Below are 24574 nucleotides of genomic sequence, written 5' to 3' on the forward strand. Positions count from 1 at the left end.
GTATCTGCTGATGTCCCTGAGCAGCAGTTTAAGCTTCCTTTCAGTCAGTGAGTCTCCTAAGGATCCAATTTTATGATAAGCTGATAAGAATACTTGTTGGTACAGACAATCCAGACAAATCAGCAAAAAGCTAACTGGAAAAGGAATAGTCCTGATTTTTGTTTTTTTTACAGAGTTTACCCCAGACTAAAATGAGAGTAGAAAGATTTTATCTGTGAGCTAAAGAAAAGTAGGTTCTTGGCCCATAAATGGACTGAAATCAGTTATAACTTAGACTTGGAATAGAATAAGATTTCACATCTACATCATATTTTTAATTCCTTTGAGTAATCCCATTTTCCTGCATTATCTATGAAATTTTGCTTTGCTTTTTGGAAGTTTTGTTGTTTGGTTTGTTTTTTTCCCCCTGTCAAGTGCAAATGGGAGATTTCAGCCAAGAAACTAGGACCCTAATTTTCTTGTGCTGATCAGCAGAGTTACTCGATATCTCCATATTTTTTAATACTGTGAGTTTGCTTATACCAGTTACTCTGTCCCAGTTATTCCTGCTGTGATTACCAGAAAGGAAGATGCCCAAAACACGAGGTAGCGGCTGAAAACACTGTCCCAGCTTCCTAGACTGGAGACCTGATGAAACGGGGTGTGTTTTGTTTGTCTCTTTGAGTTATGTGCTGCTGCAGCTCTGATGGGCAGATGGCTGAACCCCTACTTGTGTGATTTTGAAGTGGGTTGCTGCAAATAATTTAAAAGGAAGAGGAAAGACAAGTGATACACAATCATGTTAAGTTTGAAAATGTAGAAGTCTTAAAAATGACTAGGTTTGAAGTTCACCATTTATTAAGTTCTTTCTTGTAAATAATCCCTAGTAAATATTGTGAGTTTGGTTAACATTGCTGTTTTTTAGAAACATGGGACTGTAGATGTTTGCGCTGATGACAGGGGGTTTTAGATGCAACAGAGGGGAAACAACAAAAACAACTCCCACATCTAAATGAATAATCTGATTATGTTCTGCTTCGAGATGCTCTTGGGAGAAGCTGCTGAAGCCTTCAGAAAATAATCTGTTACCTGAAAAACCTAGAAAGAAAATGAGCAAAACCACCACATGGGTTACTTGTTTGTAGCTTTTTCTTCAATATTTACCTAACATTAGTCATTGCTGTGGAAGTTTATAAGAATTTTGATATTTTAGTTTGCCAAAAAATTAATATACCATAATCTAGTGCCACCGCGGTGACTTTTTTTTTTCTTTAATGTATCAATCATATTAAAAGTTAATGGAACTTCTCAAAGTATATAGACCCCTTGAAAAATTCATGCTTACAAACTTCAAATTTAGTCTTAACAGTAAAAGAAAGCAATTTAGCTCCAGTAACAAGCCCTACCTGAGGCTGCAGCAAAGGGAAATCGGTATTTGTCTTTCTTCCAGTGGGGAAACGCCAGCCCAGAAAACAAGCGCTGATGCGCTCGTGCGGCATCGCTGCCCCGGCCGAGCTCTGTGCCCCGTCTTGCCCCGCCGTCTCTCCAGGACAAACCTCGTAAACAACCCCAGCAAAGCCTCACGGACACAACAGCAGTTTTGTTCTTCCCAACAAACATCCCGAGAAAGTCGGCCGGCGTGCTCGTAGCACCGCGTGTTTTTGCCTCTCCACATTGCAGCTGGCGTTCCGGACAGTCGGTCGGGACGCAGCGTGGGGGGACCCGCAGCCCCCGCAGGGGTGCGAGGCACCTTGCTACCCGCATCCAGCACCGCGAGGGCCTGTTTTTGGGGGGACCAAGGGCAGCATAGTGCTGTATGTACCCTCAAGGTGCCGTGTTGCTCGCAGGGTGTCCGCGCCTCTGTCATTCCAGGTGGGTTTTCCACACCTACTGCTGATCCTTGTAGCAAACAAACGGTTGTAATTAGTTATTTAATTTGTTGCCCCGTGTTTCTTAAAGAAACCAGAGTATTTACTTTTAACTAAAATTTGGTTTACTTCTTACAGTGTGGCTGCTTGTGTTACAAATTTAAATTAAGTCTCTTCTGCACTTGGTATTCCTATTCAGTTGCATTTAAGCAGGCCATTGGATACATAGGTATTTGCCTATAATCCTCCTTTTCTCATTAAATGTGTTACCCATGCATGGCTTTGGCAGGATGGGTAACTCCAGGCACTCACTCACTGAACCATCCCTTGGGAATGTGCCTGTACGTTCCTGCCTCACCTGTATATCTCTTTATATTTCTGATGCCTTGTGTCTTCCACCCATTTTCCATTTGAAATTATTGACTCCTCGCAGTTTTCTCTTTGTGTAGCTCAAAGGCTTTCAGGTGTGTTAACAATGGATTTTGCATGCTCCTAATGGGAAAACCGGTATGAAGAATGGTTAAAGCAGTTCTTAAAATGTATATAAGAATAAGGCAAATATACAGTGATCCTTGCCTAGAATATTCTCTCAGACTGCAGGGGTGTCTTGGACTAGAGATGTTGTCTTTGGATTTAACAGTCCTTTGTATATTTTTTCCTCCATTAGTTTGCCAGTTGCTCCCTGAGACCATGTGAACTTCTAGTGCTCATAACATCCTGTGTCAAGGAGTCCCAAGATCCTACCTGTTGTGTGAAGTATTACCTCCTTTTGGTTATTTTGGATCCTAATAGTTTTGTTTGATGAACACCACTTCTTGTGTTGGAAGAGACAATAAGCAACTGATGGCTGACTAGTTTCTCCAGGGCGCTTCTTATCTTCTTGTCATATCCCTTATCAATTGTCTTTTTTCCAAGCTGAAGAGTTCTAGCTTACTTATTTGTTCCCTGTGTATGGAGACTACTCCTAAACCTTCATGACCTTTATCAAATGTTTCTGAACTTCTCTGAGTTTTTATATCCTATTCCAGATTGGGAAATCAGAGCCACACGTGATGCTTAGGATGTGGCATTTGTGTGTGTGCTCTCTGTCCTGTTCTCCAGTCATCTAGTTATCATTTTTTAATGCTACTAAGTATCAAGCTGATGTTTCAGTGGAATTGTCTATCATAACCTCATTGTCATGGTATGAGCGGCAGTTGAGAACCTATTGTTTTATATGTAATATTAGCATAGTTTTTCCCCAATTAATCACTTTTATCTGTATTAAGTTTCATTTGGTGTGTTATCACCCAGCTGCTCAGTCTTATAAGGTCCTTCTGCAGTTCTTTGTAGCTGGACCTAAACAAATAGCTAATGATTGAATATTGTCCCACACAGAATAGTTTTCTGGAAGTCTGCATGTCCTTGGCAGCTCTGAAGGGATCCTGAGATAGTTGTTCCATTACAAGGTCAAAGGAGAGGAATTTCATATCAAAAATGTTGATGAGCAGGATGACCAAGCACCAAAGAGTGCATAATGTTTTCTTTCTAAAATAATAATTTTTAAAAATCTGTCCACAAAATAATAGTTCTGGCAGCTTCCCCTGAATCTTTTCCAGGGCTCCTCAACCTAGAAGCCTCTCTGGGAGACTCTCGAGAACCACCCCTAAAACTCTGATTTCCTGTGGCTTCTCAGGCTTCCAATTCACTAACTTGTGCAGCAAGGTGATAACCTGAACATTTTGTTTCCAGGATTTGTTGCCCTTGTCGTTCCGGATGTCTCCCTGGCCAGCTGTCAGTCTGGTACACTGTCCAGCTGTCTGCCCGTATCTTCAGCTGACACTCTAGGGCAGTGAAGAGGGAATCGAGGAAACAGCCTGAAATACTAAAAAAAAGTCAGTTTCAGGTGTCCCAAATGGATTTTTAAAGCTATTTTACCCTCTAGGATACTTGGCATTTTCAAGTCTTCATTCTCCGTTATCTGAATTTATACAAATGCAAAATCTCCTGGGGAATGAGATACCAGGTCCTACATGGTAGCAAACAGACTCATGAACCTAACACTACGTTATAACATTGGATTAAATATGGTAGCATCTCCCAATAAGAAATATAAATGTAATGACAACCAGGATAATTAAACTTCTTAAAAGCTTTTTGAAACCTGCTTGCAAACATAGCAGCATTTGATTAGTTTCTTCACCCAGAGGGAGGACAGAACATAAACTGTTCAGTAACACCCGTGACACTAGATGCAGATGCGTAGGATGTCAAGCCAGGGGGCGGGCAACTTGGATGATTCAGGGTGAGCTAGCTGAAGGATGGTTCCCAGCAGCTGTTTTTGAAATGCTACAGAAATTTTATGTTCAACTAGGCAGCCTTGTAGGTTCCACATATTTGCCATGGAGAGGTGAGGCAGCCTGAGCTTGCAGATGAAGACCTGCTACAGACAGCAGCTGGGAACAGAGCGTCGGGAGCCAGTCAATTATAAAATCATAGAAACACAGAAGGATTTAGGTTGAAAGGAGGCTCTGGAGGTCACCTAGTCCAAAGCCCTGCACTAAGCAGGGCTAACGTTGAGGTTGGGCCAGGTTGGTCCAAGCCTTGTCTAGATGACTCTTGAAAATTTTTCAGATGGCACTTGCACCACCTCTCCAGACAAGCTCTTCTAATTCTTAACCATTCTCCTGGGGAAGAAGTTTTTCCATGTGTCCAGTTGGAGTTTTCCCTGCTGCAACTTCTGCCTGTTGCCTCTTGTTCTGTCACTATACACTCCTGAGAAGTTTGGCTCCATCTTCTCTGCAACCACCTGTTGGGGTGTTGAAGAGATCAGATGAAACCCTCTTAAGTCTTTTCTCTAGGATACAAAAACCCAGCTCTCCCCTCCTCATTTGTCATATACTGTAGCCTCCTAAATATTTTGGTGAGCCTTCACTGGTGGGCCTTTCCAGTTTGTTGGCAAATCTTCTAAGTTGCACCAGGGGAGGTTCAGATTGGATATTAGGAAAAAATTCTTCCTGGAAAGGGTCGTCAGGCATTGGAACAGGCTGCCCAGGAAAGTGGTGGAGTCGCCATCCCTGGAGGTGTTTAGAGACATGTTCTTAGGGACATGGTTTAGTGCTAGAGTTAGGTTAGGTTATGGCTGGGCTCGATGATTGTGAGGGTCTCCTCCAACTGAAATGATTCTATGATTCTATGAATGGACCTACACTGGACACAGTACTGCAGATACAGCCTCACAAGCAACGACTAGAGGGGAATAATCACCACCCTCAAACACTGGCTACTTCATGACTGTTTTCAATTTCAAGAAGTTTATGCTGCTGCATTTATTTTAGAATATTCTTGGGGGGTTTTCGTGCCTTGTAACTTCATTTTCACATTGTAATTTTTCAAATTGCTTTTATCTTGATGACTGAAAAAAAATCTGTGCAGCTGTGCAAAATGTGCTGGGTGACAAGAAGAAGACATTACTAGCTTTGTGCAAAGTTCTCTTGAAAACAAAAAGAAAAAACAAAGCAAAGATTTTTCAGTAATCATTGCCCAATGGCTTTTTATGTGGTGACAGACTCACGATGATAAAGAACATAAATTATTTTGATTGAGGATTAAAAAAAATCGTATTTCATGTGTGGATCGCCTTTAATGCGAAGATATACGGCTTCTTTTTTGACTTAAATATGTACCTCAAGGCAGAAAGGGGCTGGAGCTTGTGAGAGCGCCTCACGATTTCCACGTGGTGGACCAATAAATTATCCTGGAAAGCTGGGCTATGGAGGCAGAAAATGAAGCCAAAGGGCATGAGTACATCATGGTAAAAAAAAGGAGCAGCCAGAAGATCCCAGCTTTGTCCACTACCTACACAGATATGTCCTACAGGTAAAGAGTGTGTGAGTGCTTTGAGCCTTGCTGTCTGGGTCAATGTGCTCTTGGGGACAATCTCAAAGCACTCGTGAAACTGCAATGCAAGCTGCTTCTCATCCGCTCATCTGAGGTCCTGGCTGGATTTCTGAGGGGGGCTCTCCGCCTTAGCTTGAAATCCTCTTACACTTGCAGGTTAGGAATTGAAATAATGGAATTTCTGATCCCAGGGAGAGTTGAATCCAACTAACTTCTTCCCTCTCCTAGAAAAAAAACATCTGAAAGGGTAACTATGATAGAAGGATGGATGGATGGATGGAATATAACGTGTTTTCTTAGGTTCAGTCTCTTGCAAAGAGGCCTCTAGATAGCCAGGGTGGCAGAATATGTGCACCACTTGGTGTAAGGCTCTTACAGCGCTACAGGTCTCTCTGTTTGCAACAGGTTACCTATCACATTGACGAAAGAAATCTAAACTGCGGAGAAATTGGAGATCTACTTCTTTGAACTTTCATCTTTTTCCACAGATCACAGGTGGAGCTGGATATCAGTGGCCCATAATCAGATATCTGTCTTTTCGGAAGAAACCTCCCTCTATCTTCTGTAATGTAATTTATTAGTTCCTATAGGATCTTAAGCATGAAATTTCCACAGAAATGATGAGTCAGCACCTTCTTCCTGAATATCCGCTTACAAGGACAAAAAAGAAAGCAATCTCCCACTTCTAAAGTGGTTGAACATCACTACTTCTCTTACGCAACTTTAATTGTTCCCATGGACATTTTAACACCACCTTGAGTTTTGCTGTCTCAGTCAGTCTGTTCTCTGTTTTTAAATCTGTCATTTGCATAGGCACAGGCCTTATGGTGTTCATAATCAACTTATTTTTTATATATGCCTCTATATCCTGTAATTTCTTAGCTTTGAATTTGAGGAGGTTTTTTTTAACTGTAAAGGGTTAAGTGCATTCGGCTGGTGTGAAGTGGTCTACGCCTTAGAAATACGTGTTTCTTTACATCTTAGTAATATATTTTCATGGGAGGCTGGAAGTTTAAATTGATTGCTGCAAAATCAGCTTAGGTTATCTGCTTTTATATTTTTTATTGTTATGGTAAAAATAATTTAGAGCTTGTGAAAGGTGCCAGATTGACAGCCTTGGAGTTAAACTGATTGTTCCATTATTTCCCAGCTCCTCTCTTTCAGCCTTTCAGAGATATCTGCTCTTTTCTTATGTCCCATAACTCAGTTTTTCAGATGACTGCTAAGGCTTCTGAGACAGTGAGAGCCACTTCTCTCGGTATCCTTAGAAGAAGTTTATCAGGCTTGTCTAATTCGAAGATGTCTGTTTAATTTCATTAGGTCTACCTTATTTCATTATTCTCTGCCTTGTTCTTGCTCTGGTCCCCAAAACCTTTTCATCAATATTATGTCCCTCATATTTTTAAAGGGCTAGTTCATCTTTTTTAGATACATTAATTACTGTTTAGAGAGGACAAATTCAAAAGAAGTAATAGGCAATGCAGTTTGAAATCATCTGCTGATTCCTTTCCCTTGAATATATTTATCAGTGTTTTCTTTGGGCCATTCAACAAGATAAAAATAAACAGCAGAGAATGATTTCTTATTATCCTGTAATCTCTTGCTAAACTGAATCTCATTTTGCACATATTTCTTCCTTATATGCATGTATTCTTTTACATTCACCTTAACAAACTGAAAAAGTTTCCACTCTTTTTATGAGTCCTTTTTCTGCCTCAAAGTCTGCTAGTGAAGGACCACCAACGTGGTTAGGAGGCTGGAGCCCATGCTCTGTGAGGAAAGGCTGGCAGAAATGTATCTGCTCAGCCTAGAGAAGAAATGGTAGGTGAGACAGAGTTGTTATTTTCCTGTAAATAACAGGTGGCTACAGAAAAGACAAAGCCACTTCTTAAGGTGAAGTGACAGGACTCACAGCAAATGAGGATGGAGCCAGGCTTTTCTCAGTGACAATCAATGACAAGGGGCAATGGGTGCAAACTGGAACACGGGAGGTTCCACTTAAATATGAGAAGAAACTTCTTCATGGTGAGGGTAGCAGAGCACTGGAACGGGCTGCCCAGGGAGGTTGTGGAGTCTCCTTCTCTGGAGACATTCAAAACCCACCTGGACGCCGTCCTGTGTAACCTCATCTAGGTGTTCCTGCTCCGGTGGGGGGATGGGACTAGATGATCTTTCGAGGTCCCTTCCAGTCCCTGACATTCTGTGATTCTGTGGCACAAGATGCAGGAAGGGAGACTCCAGTTGGGCATGAGGTAACTCCCTGCAGGAGGAGCTGAGCACTGAGGCAGGTTGCCCAGGGAGGTGGTGGATCTCCATCCTTGGAGATCTTCAAAACTCAGCTGAGTGAGGCCCTGAGCAATCTGACCTAGCTGGGAAGCTAGCCCTGCTTTGAGCAGGGGGTTGGACCAGCTCACCTCCAGAGCTGATGCAAACCTTGGTCTTTTTCTGATTGTAGGATTGCTCCCCAGGCAAACGAGTGCCTTCAGCGATGCACAGCCAGCCACAGCCCTCTGAGACGCTGCTGCTCACTACACCGTCAGGCACCCTCTGGCTGTTCAGACATCCAAGTATTTTATTTAGCAATTAGGGAAACTTGAGCAAACTCAAGTTAAACCAGAGTGCAATGGTTTAACACCACAGTCACTGGGTCCCCAGCCGACCATGTACTATGTTTAGTATTGCTAGTGCTTTTCATTTGCTGTAATTCAAGATAATTCAGGGGAATTTGTCAAAATGAGGACTGAGTTGAAACTGTTTATGAAACTGTTAATGTTAAATGAGCCTCCACCTTGTTTTTTCGTACATCACCGTGCCATACTGTTATTTCAATAACACTACAGAAGGTAGAAGGCTGGTGAATTGTGACCTATGTTTCAAAATGCTGCATTCCTAGCTGAAGGAGGCTGTTGTACATGAGTAATGCGAGGCATCTACAGATCTGAATTGTTCCTATTTTCATTAAGTCATATGTTCAGCTGTAAATGTTACATTGTCTCTAGAGGCAAAGGATGAGTCGTACATAACGACTATGAATTCCAGATAGAAAGGGCAGATCTGAGCAATTTGAGGACATTTTAATTTCCTGCAAAATACTAAAATGAGGACAGGATTATCTGGTTACTAGACAGCACAGGAAAGCCCGTGTTCCCTTTGACTTTGGCCAGGAGGTGGCCACCCACCCAAACAAGCACCACCCCAGCGCTGTGCCCAGGTCCGAGCTTTGACCAGAGGCGATATAACACATTGCCAATTGGCATTTGGTAAAATCAGGGGGTGCAGGAGGTTCAGTTTCTCGGGTATCTCATGTTAGAAAGGAAGCCTCAGCACTAAAGGGGCAACAGCTGGTGAGGCACTAATCCTGGTGGGACTACAGTGTGTTTCAAGGGGTTCCTCTCCAGGACAGAAATACTGGTGGAAGTTGTTGATAGCAAATGTTTGCTTTGTTCTGGGTGGCTCGTGAGACCATCTCGAAAATTAATGGTCTGTGGGGAAAAGTAAATACATGTGAGTGCTGATGGGCCTCCAGGAGGTCCCATCTGATGTCAGCCAGCCCCGTGGAGATGGTTCTGATGCTCTAGAACATATTAAAGACAGTCAGAGATGTTGTTAAGGCAACTGAATCTTACTTCTCTGTAGGTGGGACTTCAGTGTTTGGCTAATATCAAAAGAAAAGGTGAGCTAAAGAAAAACCTAAAAGAAGTGTGTCAAATAACAAAAGCAGTCATCGGAACTGCCAAATAATTTATTTGGTTCCTATGGAGAATGCAGTTTTTCTGCTTTTCACATCCTACAGGATTTCACATAGGATTTGAATCCACATCCAGCGTTCAGGAAAACTCATGTAATACCTCACTGTAACTCCTCAAACAAGAACTAACTCTTTAAGATTTCCTTTGACAAATGTTAACAGGCCATATAAGTGACATGTTTTATTAAGAACAGATGTCATACAAAAGGGTTTGGAGGGTTAAAATAATGTGAATTCTCTGATCATGCTACTACAGAGACTGTGCTGTTCCCTCTGAGAAGAAATAGGAGGGATAATGTAACGCTAATGGTGAAAAATATATTTTTTTTCTGAGGAGTCTGAGCACAGGGCAGAACATTAACATTTGGTACTCCAGCCTGTCTTGGCACGGCGCTGTGATAACAGGGTAATGCTGTTAACCTCTGTGAACTGCACTGAAACGAGCCGAACTCAACCCAATTCTTTCCTAAAGTTCATAGAAAAGCACATAGAATTAGATTTGCTCTGAAAAGGTAAACACCATGAAACAAGGCATTTTCCCTGATATGTACTTTGTAGCATGCCAACCGGCTACGAAAAGCTGATGTAATTCTCCATCTCTCTAGATTAACCTCTGGGCTGTGCTCTGAGGCAAATGAGGCTGTGTTTCAAATCGACCCTGCCCACAAGGACGCAGGATTGTGGAAACAGCAGGACAAGTTGTGTTGGAAGGGACGTGGTGGGGCTGCGCAGTGCAGACCGTGAAGGGGCAGCTTCAAGGCTGGAGCTGGTTGCTCAGGGTCCAGGTGGGGCTCTGGAATGACCCAGGGCCGGATGGTCCTCTCTGGGCATCTACTCCAGTGCTCACCCACCCCTGCGGGGAACCGGTATTTGGGAAAACGTAGCTAAACAAAAGTCAGCTGGCCCTTTACACAGCTGTACTGAAAGGATGTATTTTTTTTTCTGAAATACAGTATGTATGTCTAACACACACAAAAAAAGGACAGTACATGGGAGAACAGAGAAGTCTCAGTAGGAAATTAGTGATTACCGACAAACAACCATTGCTTTACAGAGAGAATGTACAGATTTATACAAATTAAGCCTCTTGTCAGGGTAACTGCTGTAATTGCCAATCGAGGGGCGTTATTCTGCAAAAATGAACAGCAGATGCTGATCATAAAAAGAAGTTAAGAGTTTCAAACAGCTGGTAAGGACAACTACTTGAATTTGCGGCTGGTAGCACCAAGCAAAGATGCCAGCTGTTGTTTCCAAGCAAGGTCTGGGGACAGGAGCCTAACAAATGCATCATGATTACTGGAAATCCACTGTACTTGCCTCCAGACCCCCCGGCTGAGCTTGAAGGTCACAGGCAGAAGGACTGGCTCTGGCTCTAGAGCTGCTTGCCTCCTTACACGTGGAAGATGGGTGTCAGCGGCAACAAATTGTTCTCACAGCACATATAAGAGACAGCCCAGAAACAACCTGTCAAAAGAAGCTGAAGCCGTGGTAACAGCTCCACAAGCCCTCATTATATAAATGCTCTTTAGAGGGGGGTGACCTTATCTGACAAATGCTCAAAAACATGATCTCCTTGCACCCCTGAAGGATGTAGGCTGGGTCTGCAGGAGCCCAGGATGCTGAAGGAGCACTGCGGAGTGGAGCAGTGTGGGTGAATGATCCCTCCTTGGAGGGGGGTGGGCAGAACCTTTGCAAACACCAAGTAAAAGCCCCTTCCTCCGACAGGAACCCCTGCAGTGCTTTCCTGCCTTAGAGGAAAAGTTCATTTGGCCTGACTATGAATACAGTCTTAAATGCTGTGCCTGCTTCTTCTCCTGCAGATGTGTCTGTTCACAAACCACTCTGTGCATCCTCAGAGGAAAGCGGAATGACCTGAGTCACCTGGGAGGTTGCAAGGAAGACCTGGACAGGTTGGAGAGCTGGGCAGGGAAAATTTTAATGAAATATAACAAGAGCAAGCATATAGTCTTGCATCTGGGCAGGAACAACCCCAGGTTCCAGTGTAAGCTGGGGAAGGACCTGTCAGAGAGCAGTGTAGGGGAAAGGGACCTGGAGGTCCTGGTGGACACCAGGATGACCATGAGCCAGCACTGTGCCCTTGTGGCCAGGAAGGCCAATGGCACCCTGCAGTGTATTAGAAGGGGGGTGGATAGTAGGTCGAGAGAGGTTCTCCTCCCCCTCTACTCTGCCCTGGTGAGACCACATCTGGAATATTGTGTCCAGTTCTGGGCCCCTCAGTTCAAGAAGGACAGGGAACTGCTGGAGAGAGTCCAGCGCAGGGCAACAAAGATGATTAAGGGAGTGGAGCATCTCCCTTATGAGGAAAGGCTGAGGGAGCTGGGTCTCTTTAGCTTGGAGGAGACTGAGGGGTAACCTCATTAATGTTTGTAAATATGTAAAGGGTGAGTGTCAGGAGGATGGAGCCAGGCTCTTCTCGGTGACAACCAAGGACAAGGAACAACGGGTACAAACCAGAACACAAGAGGTTCCACTTAAATATGAGAAGAAACTTCTTCACAGTGAGGGTGCCAGAGCACTGGAACAGGCTGCCCAGGGAGGTTGTGGAGTCTCCTTCTCTGGAGACATTAAAAACTCACCTGGACACATTCCTGTGTAACCTCATCTGGGTGTTCCTGCTCCAGCAGGGGGACTGAACTAGATGATCTTTCGAGGTCCCTTCCAATCCCTAACATTCTGTGATTCTGTGAAAGCTTTGGGGAGAAGTGATGAACTGGATGGAAGGTGGGAGGAAAAAGGAGAAGCGCCAGGAGAAACTTGAGAAGCTGGGAAAGGTTGTGGGGAGAAGCAGGAATCCTGCAACATTTGGAATAACATGCAAATGAAGAAATTACAGCTGGCTGTGGATGAGAGGCGTGTTAGAAGGTTTTTTGAAGATCAAATATCCAATGTTAGACAGAAAAGACACACCTGCGGCATTGTGTATATTGCATGGTGCTAAAACAGTGGCTTTCCAGGAGGGAGCAGCACATTTAAGCACTGATGCACTTACTGGTTCCAACTCCTGATGGAAATGTGTCCCTGCAGAAGGGATCTCTAGAGTGCTTAAAGGGAGCAATTAAGGGCATTGCTAACAAGCTGCACGATTTCTTAATGGCAACTGCCTCTGCAGACAGTGTTGAAGACCAGCCAGTTCTGTGCCTGGGAGTAACGATGAAGCCTTCTGAGGACGGGAAGTACCAGAACAAACTGGTGGACAAAACAGTAGGTACCAAACCCAAATGGCACATAAAAGAGTTGCCTGTTCCAACAGGCCCAGTTGATGTGTGTTTGAGAGCTTTGAAAGGGCGTAAGACTTACACTGAAGAGCTGCAAGTGAATTTATATTATAGTATCTAACACATCATAAATATTAATGCATACTCTACATGCGATGTTTATTAAACAGAAATACTAAAATTAATGTTATTGATTTAAATTTATGTTAAATGCTAATGTTTAATTTCTAATTTAAATCTATTATTTTTATATTTTACTTATATTATTATGTATAAACTATATGCACTATATATTATAAATTATATTACATATACTATATACTCTATATGCATATTGTTATATATTTGGATAACTTTTAGCATATAATATATGCATTTGTTCATATAATTATATATTCATAGATTATCACTATTAAATTGAATTATAACATATCACCTATTATTTATTTTTATGTTTTATATATTATATAATATAATGTAAATAGTTTTCCTAGACACATTTACATGTATTGCATTACACATTCTATCTATGTAAGTATGTATTACATAATGTATAAAGTAATACAGTACATATAAATAATTAATTTCTCACTGAAGCCTGATTTTATGCTAGAGGGCTGAAGATGTGCAAAACAAAAACACTGACTGTCTGATTTGTTTGTTTTGGTTTGGGGTTTTTTTGTGTTTTTTTCTGTTATATTTAGGAAAAAACTTTCTTGATGATCCACAGAATCAAATGCCAGTAAACCTTGTGCCTATAGCTGGCAAATAGGTTTCATTGATGTTTTGAAATTAAAATACATATAAATGTGTATATATATATGTATGACATAATGTAATTAATAATTCAAAAACCTTTGAGGAAGTCCTTTTGTAGCAGCTCTGAAAATGCAGAATCTTCTTATGGCTACAAGTCTGGCCATGATACAAAAACCAGAGTAGGACTGAGAAATCAGTTTTTAGGATGGCAAAAGATTAGAAACATCAAAATGTTTAAAAATATTAAGCTTCAGCAGTAGATCTGCATAACATATTAAATACTTGGAAATTTGGAAGGGGGGTGTGAACAGTGAATTAGCAAAACCTGTGGAGGCCACATGGCTACTTGTTTTAGTTAAAACCTGAGAATATTACAAGGCAAGTCAAATGAAGAAGAATCTAATGAAAGACAAGTAAATGGAGGATACTATGACAAAGAGCCCTCCAGGAACACGAAAGAACACAGGAGGGAAGAGACAAAACTCTTCAAACACTTTTTTGAATTTTAGATGGAGAACACCAACGTGGTGGTGAAACCTGGGCCGCTGTACGCAGCTCAGAGGAGACCTGCTTGATGGGTGACTCCAGGCAGGTTAAACACCAAAACTGGGAAAATGTAACAATTCTCTCTTTTTGAACTGGTTTTATTAGTTTCTCCCAAATGCAGGCTTCTCTCAGAGGTGCTCATGAAAGACAATACTAGTGGGACAGGAGGGAAAGGTAAATCTCCCAAGGGTGACTAAGCAGTGGAACAGGCTGCCCAGAGACGTGGTGGGATGTCCACCTTGTGAGATATCCAGGACTCAAGCAGACAATGTGCTAAGCAACCTGATCTGACCTTGAGTTTGGCCTTTTTTGAAGCAAAGGGCTGAATGAGGTCATCTCCATTCCAGCTTGAATCATTCTGATCCTCAGGACAAGAGTCTGACACTGCCCTCTGAGCCATCACGATACAGAATTAGATGACTGTCTCATCCAGCTGGACCATTCATTTGTACTTATTTCAGCATTTCTGTATTACATCAAAAATACAAACCAGATGCCTGTTTCAAATCTTGTCTACCCACGAGATAAACCAGTTGTTTTCATTGCACATCACGGACACAGAATGGAATTTGCAAGTAATATTGAAAGATTATGAGATATACTATATAAATATTGTAAGGCATTCTTTGAGAAAAGCTTGTATGTTTGTAAAGCATGTTCACAACCTTCAAATGCCCTGGCAATAAAGTTACCAACTGGCTAAAGCTGTCTCACACATAACAATACAAAAACTAAGATTCCTTTTTCACCAGCTTTAGGCATGTTGAAGTTTCCAGTGGGGTCAGGTGAAATAATAGATAAAATTAGAGCTCACTGCAAACCGTGAAGATTTAGTGGATGAAAAACAACATGAGCTAGAAATGTGCACTCACAGCCTAGAAAGCCAGTTGTATATTGGGCTGCATCAAAAGGAGCGTGGCCAGCAGATCGAGGGAGGTGATTCTGCCCCTCTGGTCTGCTCTGGTGAGACCCCACCTGGAGTCCTGTGTCCAGCTGTGGAGCCCTCAGTACAGGAGAGACATGGACCTGTTGGAGAGGGGCCAGAGGAGGGTCACGAAAATGATCAGAGGGATGGAACAGCTCTGCTGTGTGGCAAGGCTGAGAGGTCAGGTGTTCATCCAGAAGAAGGCTCTGGGGAGACCTTACTGCGGCCTTTCAGTACTTAAAATGGGCTTATAAGAAAGATGGGGACTGACTTTTTAGAACGGCCTGTTGTGACAGGACAAAGGGTAGTGGTGTTAAACCAAAACAGGGTAGATTTAGACTAGGTATAAGGAAGAAATATTTTATTATGAGGGTGGTGAAACACTGGCCCAGGTTGCCCAGAGAGGTGGTAGATGCCACATCCCTGGAAACATTCAAGGCTGGGCTGGATTGGGCTCTGAGCAAACTGATCTAGCTGAAGATGTCCCTGCTCATTGCAGGGGGTTGGCCTTCAGGTCATTCCTGAAGACACAACATATTTATTGAAATTAATTTCAATGACAGAGACGGCATGACCATGCTATAAACCAGGGCTGTCTACTCTTGGATTCATACATTAGCTTTAACAGGAGATAGCCGTCACTGTTGCCCTGATCCAGCAGAACATAACTTAAAACCACACAAAGGCAGCAGGAATGTTTATTTGTGCTGCACACACTTCAATTTACTTGTTACACTGGAAACGTCCCAGTTTCTTTCCAGCTGTTTTGTTGCACAAAACTTACCTAAAACATATCAAATCAGGTATAGCTCTGCAAAGTAGGTATGAGTAATGCAAGTTACAGACGTCTGCTAGCTGAGGATGGAGGAAATAAACAAACATTTGTGAGAGCTTTCCCCCCTACTACCACTTGCACCTTCTCATTTAAAAGGAGAACACACTGGGCTATGATGGTGTCAGTGACAAGGTGCCTTGGGTACGATCCACGTGTACTCCAAATCTCTTGGGAAAATACTGGGAAGGTGGAAGGTATATTTAACTGAACGGTTGCTCTGAGAATGTGAAGTAATGTAGGAGAAAAGGGCATAAATAAGAATTTTCTGGTATTCTTTTGAACTTATAGGCACCCCACGACTTCTTATCCTTCCTAGTTTGGCTTGCTTTACCGACAGGAATTTATGTTCTTCTCTGTCAAAAGAAGACTTCAGGAGAAATCAATAGCATAAACAGAAGCTTCTCCTTCAGGAGGCTGCAATAACTTCTGCTTCTTTTCCTTCCAAAGAACGCTTAAGTTCTTCCAGGAACATGGTTACCTAAAATAATTTGTGGTCTCCAGGTGTACTGGTGGAGACTGTTTCTGACTCCTCCTTTGCCAACTTCACTACAGTGGATCCGCACCAATCACAGTCTGGTTCCCCCAGCTACATTTATGCTTCTTCCATTAAAAAATTACCATGGGTATTATGGGCAGTGTCCAGCTGTGTCTTTCTGAGAGCTACGGCATGAATTGTAGAGTAGATAACTCCAACTAGCCAGTGGATCCTGTCATCTGTCTGAAATTCATGTCAAGAAAGACGTTCTCTATTCAGGTCATTTCCAATGGCCAGGAACCTCTGAATCTATTACTGCCAGTACAGAAGGAAGAACAGAAATGGCCTTGAAATGAAGTTGTCATTTACACTCCAAGTGCTGCAGAAGATGTGCAGGTAGTTATGCTCCAGGTTTGAAAGCCCTATGGGTGTTATGGTGGAAAGAATAACAGAACAGTCTGTTTCAGCTTTGGTCTTGATTTTGGTCCAAGTTTCCCCTGGACATATATACATATTATACATATATATATATGCACACTCACCCTACATTATATATTTATATGTAAATATAAAATAAAAATACATATAACAATTTTAAAATACGTCAGGGATAACTGAGTCCCTGTAGACCAGGGCTGTCAAACTCATTTTCACCAGGGGCCACATCAGACTCGTGGTTGCCTTCAAAGGGCCTAATGTAATTTTAGGACTGTATGAATGTAACTACTTCTACATTTAAACAGTCTTAAAATTACATTCGGCCCTTTGAAGGCGAGTGGGAGGCTGACGTGGTCCCCGGTGAAAATGAGTTTGACACCCCTGCTGTAGAGTAACTGTTCATGTCAGGCCAAGAATCAGGCAACTCAACACAGATCCGCCTGGTGTGCAAGAGACCCTGTAAAGGATGGGCTCCACTTGTGCCCAAGAAAAGCAGTAAAACTGCTCTTGCAATGCTTAACATTCAAACCGACTGCACTTCCAGTATTACTCCATTTTGCTCGGTGCAGAGGATAAAGGAGCTGGATCACAACACTACTCACTGTGGCAATGTTAACAGCTGTGCTCTAGGGCGAGTCACTTTGAGTACATTAGTCCTTTGTTCCATCCCTTTGTTTTTCCAAGTGCTCTGACTGAGCTTGTGAGGGAGGGATACTTGACAACACAACTTTATCTCAGAAATGGGGTCAAAATAAGTGCAATCAGAGAAGGCTTTTCTATCCCAGAACGGTGATGCAAAGCATACCAGGGAGCAGGGAAGGAGGTCCTTACACTGGCTGTCCTAAGACAGGGGAAATACGTGTATTGACCAGATTGGGATCTGTTCTGCAGCAGAATGGGGACATCAAAAGCAAGCAAATGAGCTGTGCTGTGACACGTTCCAGATGAGTCCCTGTCAGAAATGCCACCAAAATCCCTTTTGTCTCAGACTTTTATTTGCAGAGTGTTTGGAGGGTGCAGGTAAAACCAGGGCAAGATTGAGAACAGGGGATTTGGCCCTAGAAATTCAAGAATAGTTCTCCTTAGCAAGCATGAAAGCCTTGCGAGACAACTTTAATCACAGTAACTTGCCTTCCAGAATTTAGAGACTTTTCATGCAGAAGATCCTATCTGTAAGCTTCAGGCTTGCTTTACTTGGGTTTCCTTCCTATTCTCTCTACCGAGGGAGGTATTTTCAAACGTGCATTGCAGGGAAACTGAGAACAGGAAAAAACAGATAAAGTTCTTCAGGAAAAACAGAATTAAAAGTTCTCTAAAAACACCTTTTTACATGGAAAATATTTATAACGGTGGACTGGTGTATGTATGCAAAAATTTTAGTGTGGATACGCTCATCAGTGACGCCTTCAACAGGTGTTTGCACTTTATACATCTACATCCATACAGTTAACTGGAGCATAGAGTGCTTAGGAGAGGATACTTCAAGTAAGGAGTAATGCTCAGCTGGCCCCTTCTGGAGGTTAGCAGCTTTATGAATCAGGTAGAGCTTCACAGGCGTATTTTTGGGCACGAAATTTGTTTTCCCAATACCTCTGAATAGCAAAATTTATAATATAAATAATATAATAGAATCATAGTTTAGAAGAGACCTATGGAGATCTCCAGGACAAATGCTTACTTCAAGCAGGGCTAGCTTCAAAGCTGCATCAGGTTACTCAAGGCATTATCAAGCTGAGTCCCAAAAATCTCCTGCGATGGAGACTCCATTATTTCTGGGCAACTTACTCTAGTGCTTGCCTGGTCACGCAGCGAAAAGGTTCTTCCCTCCATAAAGCTGGGCCCTTGCTTGTTGCAACCTGTGGCTGCTGCCTCTTGCCCTTTGGCTCTTCATCTTGCAGAAGAGTATGGCTCCATCTTCTCTGTAATGCCTTTCTAGATAGTGGAAGACTGCACTTAGCTCCCTCTCTGCCTTCTCATTCCAGACTGAGCAGAACCTGCTCTCATAGCCACTTTGTGCACATCATAGGCTATAGACTCCTGACAATCTTGGTGCCCCTCCACTGGATTCCCTTGTTTGTCAAAAAGTGACGTTTTCTAGGGGGCCAAAACTGGACATAGTATTCTAGATGTCAGCTCACAAGTGATAAATAGTGGAACCCCACCCGCTAAAGCAGGTTCAGCTAGAGTAGACTGCACAGGAATGTGTCCAGGTGAGTCTTGAATGTCTCCAGAGGAGAAGACTCCACAACCTCTCTGGGCAGCCTGTTCAGTGCTCTGGCACCCACAAAGTGAAGAAGTTTCTCCTCATATTCAGATGGAACCTCCTGTGCATCAGTTTGTGCTCGTTGCCCCTCATTCTATCATTGGGCACCACTGAAAGGAGTCTGGTCCCATCCTCCTGACATCCAGCCTTCAGATATTGATAAGTATTGACAAGATCCCCTCTCTCAGCCTTCTCTTCTCCAGGCTGAACAGACCCAGCTCTCTCATTCTTTCCTTGTAAGAAAGATGCTCCAGGCCCCTAATCATTTTCCTAGCCCACCACTGGACTCCCTCCAGTAATTCCTTGTCCTTCTTAAACTGGGGAGCCCAGAACTGGCCACAGTACTCCAGGGCAGAGTAGAGGGGCAGGATAACCTCCCTTGACCCGCTGGTCACACTTTTCCTAATGTACCCCAGGATACCGCTGGCCTTCTTGGCCACAAGGGCACATTTCTCATAAGGGTGGTCAGCTTTCATTCCCAAAATGCATTCTAATCCATGTCAACATGGATTTTGTGCTGAATTTGAAGTCTTGGTTTTGTTGAGGAGCTTCAGAAAGGGAATCTTTAGTAAAAGTCTACAAATCTTGTAAATGCAAGTGGCAAGTGAACTCCTCCTGTAAATCACATAGACAATTAGATTTGGTTCAGTTACATTTCACTGATTTTGCCAAGAGGACCTGCAGCACACTTGAACTACTTCTTTTAGTGAACCACAAATAATTTAGAACACGAGGTCATTGAATAAGAAAACACAACGGCAAAAGATAATGAATGCTAAGTGTGGTGGCAAACACTAAGTATAAAATGCGAAGTTTTCAGAGGGTGAGAAGTTCTCTCTGAATTCCCATTTGGTGAAACACAACTGCAATGAATGTTTATTGCCACCTTATTTAGCAGCATGAACAAAGGGAACTGTTATAAATAAACAACACTATGACAGTTTCACTGCTGTTAGCTTGACGTTCTCCTCTGAAGTCAATCAAACTGAAAGACAAAGCAATCAGGGAAAAGACTAAGTCAAACATTCAAATCACACAGTTTCTATTTTTGTGTTAACTACCGTCATCACTGATCTGTCCAAGACTTACTAGTGTGAGGAAGCTGTTGGTGAAATTTGACAGGTGTCAGCATGGCATTTGCAGGCTTCTAGATTGAAATGTGGGCTTTAAATGTAAGTTTACGTGACTTGTTTTAAGGTTTCCTTAGCATACTAGTAAAACTCTGATGTGATATAAAGGGGGGGGGAGGTAAAATTTACAAAGCAGAGCAATGTACATTTAAGAGGAGGCAATAAAGCAGCCAATAATATGAGGGGGCAGGGGGGAGCAAAGACGCAAGCTCTGTCTTTGTAACTTTTTCTAATGTCCTACTGGTTGCTCTTGCTGCAGTACCTCACCTCTACCCTTTCATGTACAAAAGAAACCACCTCTCCAGTGCAACTGTGCTGATAATAGCAGGTGACTCACTTTCAACCTGTTTGTCCTCAGACCTAGTTTGACAACCACTTTATTCTTCAGTGCGAGCAAAGCAAAACTTTAAATGTGTCACTAACTTACATGAAAACCCCCAGTGCATATTTAGTAACCCATCTGCTCCGCAAATCTGAATTCAGGTCAAAGATGTACTGGACTCTTTGACTCAATCTGAGTAATATACACGTTTGTAAAATATTTGCTTAAGTAAGCTCTGAGGCTTGTTGTCCCCAGCTTCCCACAGCCGGCACTTTGCTCTTAGTGCACGTGCACAGCTCTCAGCCTCTCTCCTTCACTTGGATCAGGGCAGCATCTTCTTCCCAGGAATGCACTGGGAAGGCTGGAGGAGATACGCACCAAGAGTTTTTCTTCAGCATCTCTACTGACTGTCATCTTCTGAAATGTGAGTGTAGCAGACTATTTAACATAGGCTGGTGCTTGTCAGGGAGGGGATATGTAACTGGAAAATTATCTTGTACCAGCAGGTTGGCCTGCTTAATTCTGTTTGTACAGTTCATCATACAGTTTGAGAGGAACTTCTTCACCAGAATTTACCTACTGCATGGAAGAGACAAACCTTTCACACTGACTCTGTGCAAATCACAGAATCACAGAATGTTAGGGATTGGAAGGGACCTCAAAAGATCATCCAGTCCAATCCCCCTGCCGGAGCAGGAACACCTAGATGAGGTTACACAGTGCTTCCCCATGTAATTTCAGCTAATGTCTCAGATGCCTAAGCATGCATCATGCCTGCCCATGTAACATGAAAAAGTACATCAGCTGAGCTCCACACCAAGGCAATCAGCTGGAAGACAGTTATCCTCTGAAAACTTCATCAACAAGAAGCGTGTTCATAATCAACCACCTTGTTGGAGTAATAAATAACCACACTGGCCATAATGTTAGCATAAAATGAAGATGCTATGACTCCCTGTCTGTGCCTGAAAATCTTGGAAAAAAACAAAGAGTAAAATGTGGAGAAGAAAACTCTGAGATTTAAATTCCAAATGTCAGTTAGTTCTACAGTATTTTCTCTGTACAGTCAGCCTATCAAGAATAGATTTCTCTCAATTGCAAGTTCCTGTGGAATGGAAAGTACATACACGTCAGAGCACTGCCCATCACAGCGATCGCTGCTTGGCAGCTGTGACTCTGAATGTCTTCCTAAATGAGTTTTCTAAAAGTATATATATTACACAGCCAAATCACGTGTATTTGCTATACTAGAAAGGCTTTGTCCCAGCCCTGCTATTTATGCAACAAGCTCCATTTTAGGATCTTATGTACTGATTTGCAGGAGAATGAACTGAGTCTTTTTTTTATATAATACAGTGTCATAGCACCAAATAAACTGACCATACCAATTATCTTTTATTGTACTTGGGACTGAAGTTTAGGCTGGAATGAAGGAGACATGCTGCCTTCAGGAGAGAAAACAAGGCAAGGTCAAGAAGTCTTTGGCTGCTAAGTTTTTGATTGTTGAACTTTCAGGGCCAATTTCTAATTATACATAAATATATTCCCATATAAATCATCAGCTATGTTCTTTGTAGACATATTTCAGTGTTTATGTTAAGACAGTGTTAAGACAGTATTCTTCCTTTGTTATAAGCTTTCTTCATTCAATGCCTGTACTCAGTAAAGTAGCATTTTCAGACTCAAAGAAGCTTCTCCAAAAGGACTTCCTAATACAACTTCACACCCCTTCAGATGCTAGTTTCAAATTAATCATCTGTTCTGGGGACAGCAGATGGAAAACAATATTCCTGAAAAAACTGGTCTAATGAGAGCTGGAGGACCTGTGCTGACTATTAATTTTACAAGAAGGACTAAGGAGATTTTTGACTGGATAAAGGGGGAATATTAATGCTTACTGTCAGAACAACAACAACAAAAAATCCTCCTACTTCCTTGATATTGAGGAACTCTGACAAACCAGACAACTGGCCAGTCTAATCTGATTTTGGCCTCCTCGAGTTCAGGATCTAAGAGTGACATTTGGCTCTACTTCTCAGTCACAAAAGTGAGGGGATGGCCTCATTTGAGTTTCACAACACAGCTCCAAATCTTAACATCCTTCTCAGCTGCCAGAATGAGGACAGAGCAAGGAGGAAGCACATAGCACTTGTCTAGGATACAAACAAAAAGGATAGTATAGGATTTTTTCACTGAAGCTCCCTCAACCAAAAGGCACCTGGAGCAGCTCTGCAGCCAGCTCCTACAGCAGGTCCTACCTAAACTGCTGTCCTACAGCCCTGCTTGGTGCTTCTTGTTGGTACTGTGCTGTTCTCCTTTGATCCGTCTTACCCCTTTCATGATCACATTTTATTTATCCTGTGTTTTAGCTGCCCAGTTGTACCCATCTTCCCCAGCCTATACTTCTCTCTCTCTCAGGTCTTGCTCTCTTCCTTTCTCTCACACACCTTTCCTTTCCTTTTCCCTTTCCCTTTCCTTCCCTTTCTCTTTCCCTTTCCTAACTCACTTCTTTTAGGCTTGTCTCTCGCATAGAAAGTAGAACCTGTCTAGTATACAGCTAGACAAAAACCATGAACTAATTTTCCCTAAAATAGATCAACCCTATTTCTAAACCTCTTAATTAACTACATTCCCAGCCATCTCCATTCTTCCCTGCTCAGAAGCACAAAGCCTCTGTGCTCCCCGCTGTCCCCTTTTTCCTGCATCTCCCCCAGCGCAGGCTGCTCTTGCTTTCAGCTGTCGTCTCTTCAATAGGAACAGTCTTATTTTTGGTGTTCAGGAACTTCATTCCGCCCTAGTTCATGCAGTGCACTTTTCCTTCTTTCTTCCTTGCACGATTTGTCGCTGCAGCTCATCACACGCGCCCTGCTCCCCTTCTGCTACAGCTTCAAAGCACTCCAGATTTTTTTGTTTGCCTCCCCTACTGCTCCAAGACTCTGAGTGATACAGAGAACCTCCTACAGCCTGAAAGTAACTGTGATTTTTAGCGATGATGTTTGCTATAACTATTTAAAGCTCACTTAAGAAGACACATAATAAGTAGGTTGGAGGGAAGCGGTAGCAATCCACCCACTATGTTTCTTTTAGCTAACCCTTTAATTAAATATTAAAGATACGGTTCTCAGGAAGATTTAAAATAACCCACTGACAGAAAAAAAAGAGACAGGTTAAAAAACAGCAGCAGAAGAAATAATCCCCCCCAAAGATTTACCACAGCTTCACACTGCTTTTAACATGATTCTACTGCGCAGATGAGGGAAGAGCTTTTCCAAAGGGAATTAACAAACCTTATGCTTTCCAGTGCTAGATCTCTCTATATGTCCTCAGGGAGTGCCACTAGGGATTGCAAATTATTTGATGCCTAACTAAACATACTAGTTTCCTCGTTCAAAAAGGATAGCAAAAAATGTTTATGAAACTGAGCAAATAAATTACTCGAAATGTTATTCCTCACTTTTGAGGGGAAAAGCAAATATACACTGAATTACAGCATCATCTCCAAGTATAAAGCAGGGTGAGAAAAATCACAGCAAGGTCTGCACAGATTTGTGGTATGAAGCATTTCCATTTGTAACTGAGATAAGGCACACCAGGTGGGTACCACAAATGGTCAGAGGAGGAAGAGGCAGCTGATGGAGACGAGAAGTGTCAGAAACCAGCTACATCCATGACGCTGAGTGGCTCTGACCTGCATAACCTTTTTTTTGAAGGCTTTGATCGCTTTTCTCTCTATCTAGCTGACAAACAGCTACCTTGGCAAAGCAACTATAGATAAACTGAGCAGTGTTTTTGCATTAATATCTACATCTACTCAGCTGCTTCTTCTCTTGTGTGTGAACTCCTTTGTCCTTTGTTAGTCTTTTGTTCTTCTCCAGTGTGAGTAGTTCCAATCAAACTCCAAACCCCAAAACTCTGTGTACAGTGTCCCATTGCTGTAACACAAACTGGTCAACCCTTTCAATTTGGCCTTGTGTTAGCCATATAATGGAAAGTGTTTACAAACACACATTTTCCCCCATCCAAATTATTCTTACAATCAATACTGTTCTGCTTTCAATTAAAATATTGCCACAATAGATATACCTATAGGGTGCCCAGACTTTCACAATAGAAAACATATTACCTTGAATACAAGAGCTGGTCAAAATGATTGAATTCCTGAGGCAACAGA

At 42.4% G+C, this 24574-nt stretch overlaps 1 long non-coding RNA gene across 1 annotated transcript in view; it reads right to left on the reverse strand.

Annotated features, from left to right (window-relative positions):
- Nucleotides 1-9394, reverse strand: part of LOC135578566 (uncharacterized) — an 11764-nt gene extending 2370 nt beyond the window's left edge. Inside the window, exon 1 of the long non-coding RNA XR_010470351.1 lies at nt 1386-9394. This is a non-coding gene — a long non-coding RNA (uncharacterized LOC135578566). The remainder of the gene's footprint in view (nt 1-1385) is intronic.
- Between the last annotated feature and the right edge of the window lie 15180 nt (nt 9395-24574).

This window comes from Columba livia, chromosome 2, assembly GCF_036013475.1.
Source record: "Columba livia isolate bColLiv1 breed racing homer chromosome 2, bColLiv1.pat.W.v2, whole genome shotgun sequence".
Taxonomy (NCBI): Eukaryota; Metazoa; Chordata; class Aves; order Columbiformes; family Columbidae; genus Columba; species Columba livia.